The sequence below is a fragment of the Octopus bimaculoides genome, chromosome 28 (genome assembly GCF_046866305.1).
Source record: "Octopus bimaculoides isolate indiv1 chromosome 28, ASM4686630v1, whole genome shotgun sequence".
NCBI lineage: Eukaryota > Metazoa > Mollusca > Cephalopoda > Octopoda > Octopodidae > Octopus > Octopus bimaculoides.
This window is the reverse complement of record NC_142955.1, coordinates 274,814-284,813: the sequence shown is the minus strand read 5'-3', so window position 1 is coordinate 284,813 and position 10,000 is coordinate 274,814.

Sequence of the window (10,000 nt, the reverse complement as noted above, 5' to 3'; positions counted from 1 at the left end):
TTATATATATATAAATATATATATATATGTGTGTGTGTGTTATCATATATGGATTTATATACATATATATAGATAGATGTTTGTGTATATATGTATGTATACATACATGTATATGTATATATACATATATACATACTTGTATAATATATCTATGGCGTACATGCAGGCACACACTCACGTAGGCACGAAACCGCATCCCCCACGTACTCTCTCACACACATAGACATACATACTTGTACACTTTTAATTATTACTTGTTTTTTATTCCAGAATTACAATAATGCAAACAACTCGCATTGAACCAACAGCCGTTCCACACAGACACACACACAGAACAACACACCATACATACACACACACACAAACACAGATGTATATATATATCTATACACACACATATATGCATACACTGACATACACAGTATGATCACATTTTTACTTATGACGATGCAGCCGTCATGCTAATTGAACGTGGAACAACTTGTGTGTCGCTGTACATAGTTTTGTTGTGTGCATTTTTTTCTCTTTTGTTTTTCTTACGCTGTAAATTTCGTTTCATGTCTTCCACTGTATGCGACTGTGGAATCTTTTTTTTTTGTTTTTGTTATGAGCAATTCTTCACATACATGCATATATATATATATATATATATATATATATATATACATATATATATATATATATATATATATATACACACACACACGCACATATATATATATTGTTCATATATGTACAATTATGTATTCGTATGTTTGTTTCTATCTGTATATGTATATATATATATATATACATGTATATATATATATATGTGTGCGTGTGTGTGTATGTGTGTGTATCTTTGTGTGTTTGTGCATACATATCTACATCCAAATTATACGTACATACAACCTGCATACATGCATGCTCACATGCATACATACATACATACATACATACATAAATACATACATACACGCATACATACATAAATGCATACACGCATGCATACGTACATATACACATATTCATACATACATGCATACACACATACATACATACGCATACGAACGTACGTACGTAAACTTATATAGACATACATATATACATGCATATGCCTACATATACACGCGCACATATCTAGGTTTGCGCTTACATACCTACCTATCTACCTACATACATACATAATACATGCATACACACATGCATGCATAATTATATATATATATATATATATATATATATATATATATATATATATATATATATATATATATATATATGATATGTATTCATTCACTCATATATACACACATACATAACTGAATACAGCCGTCCATACACACGCACGTTTATATACACACGCAAGTTACACTTACATATTTAACCACGTTCCCTCTCTATTTTTGTTCATTCTCTTATACATACATACATATATACATGCATACATATATATATATATATATATATTTAATTATTTATTGCATATCCCACAATGCAACATTAATAATGTACAGGAAACAGAGACGGAAAAAAATATTGGATTAATTTTGCTTTTATTTTATTATATTTTTCCATAAGTTTTTAGCTGTTTTTTCTTATTTAGTTATGTATAATTTATTTATGTATCTCTAATGCATCGAGTTTGATTCTGTCCTTTATTCTTAAAGCTGTTTTGTTACTGATTGTTATAAGGGGCCTTGCATGGGAAATTATATATGAACAGAAAATGTATGTGTGTGTGTATGTATATATATATATATATATATATATATATATATATATATATAGGCGCAGGAGTGGCAGTTGTCCCTGTTCTTGCCTTCGTAACGCGGAGTAGGTGGAACAGGGACAACTGACGAAGGGATATACTCTTTGTGTTGCATGTCTCGTTTCTCGTTTCTTGTTCGAAAAAAAAGTTCGTTTTCTGTTTTCGTTTCTCATTGTGTTTAACGTTTTCTGTGATGTCCTGTACCCATATGTGCTTGTATGTACACATATAGATGTAGGTATGTACATATATGTATTGATATATGCATATGTTTATATATTATTTATATTATATGATCGAACGCCACGCATCGTTTTCCAAGTATATATATATATATATATATATATATACGTCTAAGTGTGTGTCTTTGTGTCTGTGTTTGTCTCCACCACCACCGCTTGGCGACCGGCGTTGGTGTGTTTACGTCCCTGTAACTAAAGATATCGATAGAATAAGTTCGAGGCTTTAAAAAAAATAAGTCCTGTGCTCCAGCATGGTAACGAATACAATAACATATCTGTGTGTGTTTGTGCGCGCGTGTGTGTATGTATGTACGTGTGTGCGTATGCGTGTATCTATGTGTGTGTGTATGTCTGTGAATGTGTATGTGTGTTTGTGTATGTATGTGTTTCTGTGTGTGTGTTTGTGTATGTGTGTTTCTGTGTGTGTGTTTGTGTATGTATATGTATGTGTGTTTCTGTGTTTGTGTATGTGTGTGTGGTCGCATATGGGGTCCTGCGAAGGTCATTGGCACAGGGCCTTCAAACCAGACGAGCCCATTATGATTGTTCACTCACATATACACACCTGCTAACTTACATACGCATATGTTTATATACACCCAGTTAATTAAAGTATATTAGATGGATAGGTGGTTTTGTGAAATAATGTTTATTAAGCGCCATATCATAATGCATATATATATATATATATATACACACGTATATTGCATATATGCGTGTGTGTGTGTGGGGGGGGTGTATATATATATATATATATATATATATATATATATATACACTCGTGTATATATATATATATAAATACACTCGTATATATACATACATAAATACATAATATACTACATACACGCATACACAATTACACACACATATACAGACATACACGTGTATATGTATATGTATGCACATATATATATATATATATATATATAAATCTAAACATACACCTCCCCTACTCCCGCACACACGCACAGACGCTCTCTCTCTTTCTCTCTCTCTCACACACACACACACACACACACAGGCACAGACAGGTGATAGGTGATTACAGGCAAGCTAATTGTCTATGCTGAAGCCAGTCGAACTCATTGAAGTGTGGCAGACATCTTGGACATGGTTTAAACGAGGTGGCGGTAGGGGGCGTTCTCTGTCAAACGCCTGTCAGTTCAGTTCTTAATTAACGAAAACTCGGACTACTTAGGGAGACAGGAAGAAGAAGAAGAAGGAGAAAAGGTGGAAGCGGAAGGAGTAGGAGGAGGAAGGAAGGAAAGGAAAGTGGGGCCGATGGAATGGGGTTCGGAGGTCGAGAGAAGAAAAAAGGGAGCTGGATACGAGAGAGAGAGAGAGATTTGTATTAATTTTGGGGTTGTGCTTTTGATAGGATTGGTGATGGCGGCGGTTGCGTGGTGGTGAGATTTTCTCTGGTGGGGTGAAGAGGTGACGGTAGAGGTGGGAGTAACATTGATGTTAGATGTGACAGTAGTGGTGGTGGTGGCGGTGGTTCTGGTTGTAGTGGCGGTAGTTGTTGTGGTTGAGGTGGCAGTGGTGTCTGCGGTGGTGGTGGTGGTTGTGGTAGTCGTTGTGGTGGTGGTGGTGGCGGTGGTTTTGATTGTAGTGGCGGTAGTTGTAATAGTGGTAGTTGTTGTGGTTGAGGTGGCAGTGGTGTCTGCGGTGGTGGTGGTTGTGGTAGTCGTTGTGGTAGTGGTGGTGGTGGTGGTGGTTCTGGTTGTAGTGGCGGTAGTTGTAATAGTGGTAGTTGTTGTGGTTGAGGTGGCAGTGGTGTCTGCGGTGGTGGTGGTAGTAGTAGTATTGGTGGTGGTTGTGGTAGTCGTTGTGGTGGTGGTGGTTCTGGTTGTAGTAGTCGAAGTTGTAGTGGCGGTATTGTTGTTGTTGTGGTTCTCGTAGAGGTGTCGGTCGTGTTTGCGGTGGAGGTAGCGTCGGTTGTGGTCGTAGTAGTATTAGTGGTGGTGGTGGTGGTGGTGGCGACAGCGGTGGAGAAAGTGATGAGAGTTTTAGTCTGTTTTGTGTGTCGTGGTGGTCATGGTTGGCCGTGGACTCACGTTTAATGATGGTGGTAGTGGTGATGATGTTGTTGGTTGCGGTGGTAGTAGTAGTGGCTGTGAAAGAGGTTCTTGGTGTTAGTGGTGGTGGTATGTTGCTGATGGTAGTAACGCTGGTTCTGCTGTTAGAAGTGATGAGGGCGTAGATGGTTGTGGTGGTAGCGATATTGATAGTATTACTGGTGGTGGTGGTGATGAGGGTGATGGTGTTGGTAGTTGTGGTGGTGATGGGGGTAGTTTTACTACTGGTGGTGGTCGTCGTGATGGAGGTTCTTGGTATTAGTGGTAGTGACGGTTTTGGTGGTTGTGGTGGTGGTGGTATGTTATTGATGGTAGTAACACTGGTGCTGCGCTCCGGTGGTGGTGGTGGTGGTGGTGATGATGATGATGATGTATTTTTGTGAAACCGGTACAGGAATAAAATAAAATTAGACGGCTGCAATCGATGACCTGGGCTTCATGTTATTGTTGTGGTTGCTTTTGTTGTAGTGGTGGTGGTGGTAGTAGTGGTGGTGATGATGATAATGGAGCTGATGATCATCATGATCATGGTGCCGATGCCTGTGGTAGTGGTGGTGGTGGTGGTGGTGGTTGTGATAGTGGTAAAGGTAGTGGTGGTGGGTGTGGTGGTGATGTTAGTGGTTGTGGTTATGGTGGTGGTAGCTGTGGTTCTTGATGGTTGTCATCGTGGTGGTTGTGATGATGGTGGTGGTGGTAGTGGTGGTGGTGGAGGTCGTCGTCGTCGTTGTGGCGAAGATGGTTGTGGTTGTTATTGTTGCTGTAGCTGCGGTTATAGTAACGAAACTGGAAGCTCCTCTACGTTTTCTGGTCGCCGTAGTCGGCGAATATTCTTTCGGAGTTCAAATACCGCCGAAGCCGCCTTTGCCTTTCGTTCTCTCGGGGGTCGATGCAATAAGTACCAGTCATATATTGGGGTAGATGAAACTGGCTAGCTCCCTTCCACCAAATAATTGCCTATAGTAGAAAGGATTCTTGTATTCGTTTTACTTCTTTTAATCATTGGACTGCGGCCATACTGCAGCACCACGTGGAAAGATTTTCATCAGGTGAACTGACTCTCGGTCTATTTTGTTATGCCTGTTACATATTCCGGCGACCCTTTTTTTGCCGTACTGCTAAGTTATGGGCGTGTAAACAAACTAACACCGATTGTCAAGCGGTGGTGAAGGACGAATACACACACACACACACACACTACAATACATATATACGACGGGCTTCTTTCAGTTTCCGTCACACACACACACACACACACACACACACACACACACACACACACACTCATATACGACGGGCTTCTTTCAGTTTCCGTCACACACACACACGCAGATACTCACATATATACGACGGGATTCTTTCAGTTTCCATCATACACACACACATGCACAGATACTCACATACATATATTGGATCAGAAGAGAATGATTTGAGCAACATTTTGCTGCTATTTCTAACAGACCTATCTACCACATAGATCTCCCTCATTGGCTCATACATACATAAGACAAATTTGGTTGCTATTTCTAACAAATCTAGCTACCATGTAGAGGTTTTTCTCGTTGGCTCGTACATACATACATACATACATACATACACACACACATATACATGCATACATACACACACATACATACATACATACATAGATACATACACACATAGATACATACATACCTATACATACATACATACATACATACAGACAGAGAATAGGGTGTGATTTGAGGGAGATTTGGCTGTTATCTTTAACACGCGTAGCTCCCATTTAAAATTCACCCTCATTGGCTAGAGAAGACAGACGTGATGGTGATGGTAGTGGTGGCGGTGGACGGTGTTGGTGTTATATTGTCTGCTGTTGAGCTGGTCAAGATATTAAATATGTTGGGTGTGGTGGGCGGTGGGGAAGGCTGACCGACTGGCTGGCTTGTTGGTTGGTTGGTTGGTTGGTTGGCTGCTTGGGTTAAAGGTGCGACAGGGTCACTTCTCAGCCTGGGTCAGCCTTAAGGCTATTCTTAAGGATTTCCATACTGAGCTTCACGTGCCCCATGCGCATGCGTCTCACCTAACCCAATAACAACAGACGCGCAGACGCACCTATACACACTTGCAAATACACACACACACACGTGTGCACACATGCACATACATGCACGCGTGCGGATACATATATATATGTGTGTGTGTGTGTGTGTGTATTATACACACACACATAGATAGACGGATAGAATACACACACAGATAGACAGACAGACAGATGATTAATAGACAGATAGATAGATAGGTCGATAGATAGATAGATAGGCAGACATACATACATACAGACAGACAGACAGACAGATAGATAGAGTTTATTATATATATATATATATATATATATATATATATATATATATATATATATATATATATATATATATATTACGGAGATGTACTTGCATAGCAAGTGACTTGATCTGAGATCGTGTGCTGAAACAATCAGTTGCATCGTGTATGTATGTATGTATGTATGTGTGTATGTACCCAGGTACGTATGTACGCATGTGCGTATATATATATGTTATTTGAATCCTTCCTTTGCGGAATGAGCTGGTTTCTAATGCAGACCCAAGGCTCCATCGTTGGAATGTTGATAACGAAAACAAATTCATTTTGAACTTCAGTAAAGTCTTGCATATCTTTATCGTTCCGCTTACAATCTGTATTTGATAACATGTGAATTTCATTGGCTGATTTCTTTTTTCTATAAACCCAAGACTATCCAAATTGTCAACCAAGTACACCAATTATGATCAGTACTAATGTGAATCTATAATTTGAGTCCAGACCAGTGATTCCCAACGTGGGGCATATGCCCCGCCGGTGGAGCCTGGGAAAATGTGATGGTGCGTGAAGTTGTAGTTGCCAGGTACAAGGTTCTCATTAAGGCGATTCACTTTTTTTCTTAATCAATAATGTATTGGGTTGTCCGGAAATTCCCTGCCGATTTTTAAAGGAATGAAAATGGTCAATAAATACTTGTCATTTCATTTTTAATCAACCAAATATGAACCATTTTGTTGCACAATACGTCTCCATCTTTCCTTTAACTTGAAAATACCCTCTTCCCAGAATTGAGGTGGTTTCATGGCAAATAAGTCGAAAGTTAAGCTACTATAAATCGGCACGAACTTTCCGGACAACCCAATACTTCTGTTTGCACTCAGGAGAATTACTGGTAGATTTTTTTGTATTAAATGATTGTGGTAAAATATTGGAAATAAATTTTGTTTCCAACTACTTGTGGGACAGATTTTTCTGGAAAGTTTTAGTGGGGGCTGGGGAAAAATACGTTGGGAAACACTGGTCTTGACACTAAAGCTTGCAAAACAGTTCTTTGTAGATAATTCCTTTTGTTTGATTTTCGAAAGATCTTCACTTCAGCGGAGCAGCTGACATCCGTGACGGTACATCCTTTTTGCCTGGTCTGCCTCAAACAGCTGGTTGTTCTTTTATTCTGTTATTCTTTTAACCTGTTATGCGTTCATTCTGTTATTCTTTTAATCTGAAGAGATGTTGGCGTGAGTTCCCACCCCGGCATCCGAAACTCGGAGTTTTATCATGGCTACCGAATAATTGTCACATATTATATATACAGATAAATTCCTCTATTTACATAATATCGAGGTCTCTTTCTTTCTTTTCTTGTCCTTTCTATCAAAATATATATATATATATATATATATATATCCGTTTGTCTGTCTGTCGATCTATCTAAGTGACTGTCTATTTCGCTATTAGGTCTCTCCGTCTCTCCCCCTTTCTCATTCTCTCTCTCTGTCTCTTTCTCTCTCTCTCTCTCTCTCTCTCTCTCTCTCTCAGTATATATATAACTGTTTGTGCGTGTGTGCCCGAGCGTGTGTCTGTACATTTTGTGTGGGCATAAGTATTTTTATACAGCGATCCATCCACCCACTCACCCATCCATTCACACACCCTTCCACCCATCCATCCATCCATCCACCCGTCCCTCTACCTGCATGTACACGTTTGCAACGACAACTGCACCCGTTACATTCTTCGTTCGTTCATTCATTCAGGTAAAGTACATCAATACCCTGCTACTCCCACCCGTAATACCCCTATCTGTAACGTAGCCCAAGGCGCGTGGGTGGTGGTGGTGGTGGTGGTGGGGAGGAGTTGAGAGTGGGGGGAAAGCGTTTCGACGGGCATGCGGGGAGGTGGGTGGATGGCGGGTGATATCGGGGTAGACAGGAATAGTCTAAAACGAGTCCTATATTTTAACATCGCAGGCGCTGCGGGTAGGAAGGAATGATCGTGTGGGAGTCGTTATGTATCAATGAACGAAGGGCAGGAGTGTAAGTGTGGGTGTGAGCGTGACTTTGAGCGTGAGTGAGAGTGTACCTGTGTGGGAGAGAGAGAGGAGTGGGTGGTGTGACGGGGGAGGGGGAAAAGTGTGGCAATGTTACGAAAAGGTGCATGTCTATGCGCGCGCGTGTGTATATAAATATATGTATATACATATATATTATGTATATATTGATTTAAAAATGCATATATATGCGTATATTTTATGTACATCATTTATAGACACACACACACACACACACACACACACACACGTGGATATAATATTTATAATATATATATGACATGATATTTATATAGACACATTATATATATATATATATATATATATATATATATATATATGCATGTATGTGTATATATATATGTACATATGTATATATACATATATATGTATACATATATGTATATATATATATAGATGTATGTCTAGGCGCAGGCGTGGCTGTGTGATTAGAAGCTTGATTACCAACCACATGGTTCCAGGTACAGTCCCACTGCGTGGCACCGTGGGCAAGTGTCTTCTACTATATCCTCAAGCCGACCAAAGCCTCGTGAGTGGATTTGGTGGACGGAAACTGAAAGAAGCCCGTCGTATATGTATATATATATATATATATATATATATATATAGGTAAGTGGTAGGTTTGCCTCGATCCTTCAGGGGTAGTCTGAAGCATCCAAGCAACCAGGGGATGTTTAAATCCGGAGGCACTCCTGGGGGTCACCTGTATATACCCTTCAACACTCTGAAGAGATCGGCCAAACCACTGGCTCGATCGAAACGTACGTTAGTGACTATGACATAATATGCAAAATGACTCATTACATAACCTAAACCTCCACACTGACTCATTTCACAAGCTCCACATAATAAAACAACGGCTATCTAGTCCAACGAAAATGCTTTTTCTTGTATTTGTTGCTCCATTCTCCAAGTAAATATATATATGTGTGTGTGCGTGTGTGTGTGTGTGTTTGTCCCCCCCACCATCGCTTGACAACCGATGCTGGTGTGTTTACGTCCCTGTAACTTAGCGGTTCGGCAAAAAGAGACCGATGGAATAAGTACTAGGCTTACAAAGAATAAGTCCTGGGGTCGATTTTCTCGACTAAAGGCGGTGCTCCAGCATGACCGCAGTCAAACAACTGAAACAAGTAAAAGAGTAAAGAAAGAGGGGACTGGGGGGGGGGAATAGATTGGGAAACACTGCCCCAGATATTGAGCAGATGAACTGACGACAAACTCTCAACGACCAGGATCAATTACTTTCATTCAGAGAACTAATGCTATCGTCTGTAGACGTGGCATTTGCAGACGAGATATTTCCGTTAGTGAAAGACCATTATGATAAATATCCAAGCCAGATGTTCGAGTCAATGGTGAATTTCACATGGCAAACGTTTCCATGCGAGATGTTCAGTCAGAACATCTCGCATGAAGAAGTTCCATTTGTCCGCGCAAATCATGAGATGTATCATGGCGGATGTGAACTATTCTGGCAGACGACTTTTTTGAATCAATGTTGAATAATAATAGGTGCTGAGTGGATGAACAGACA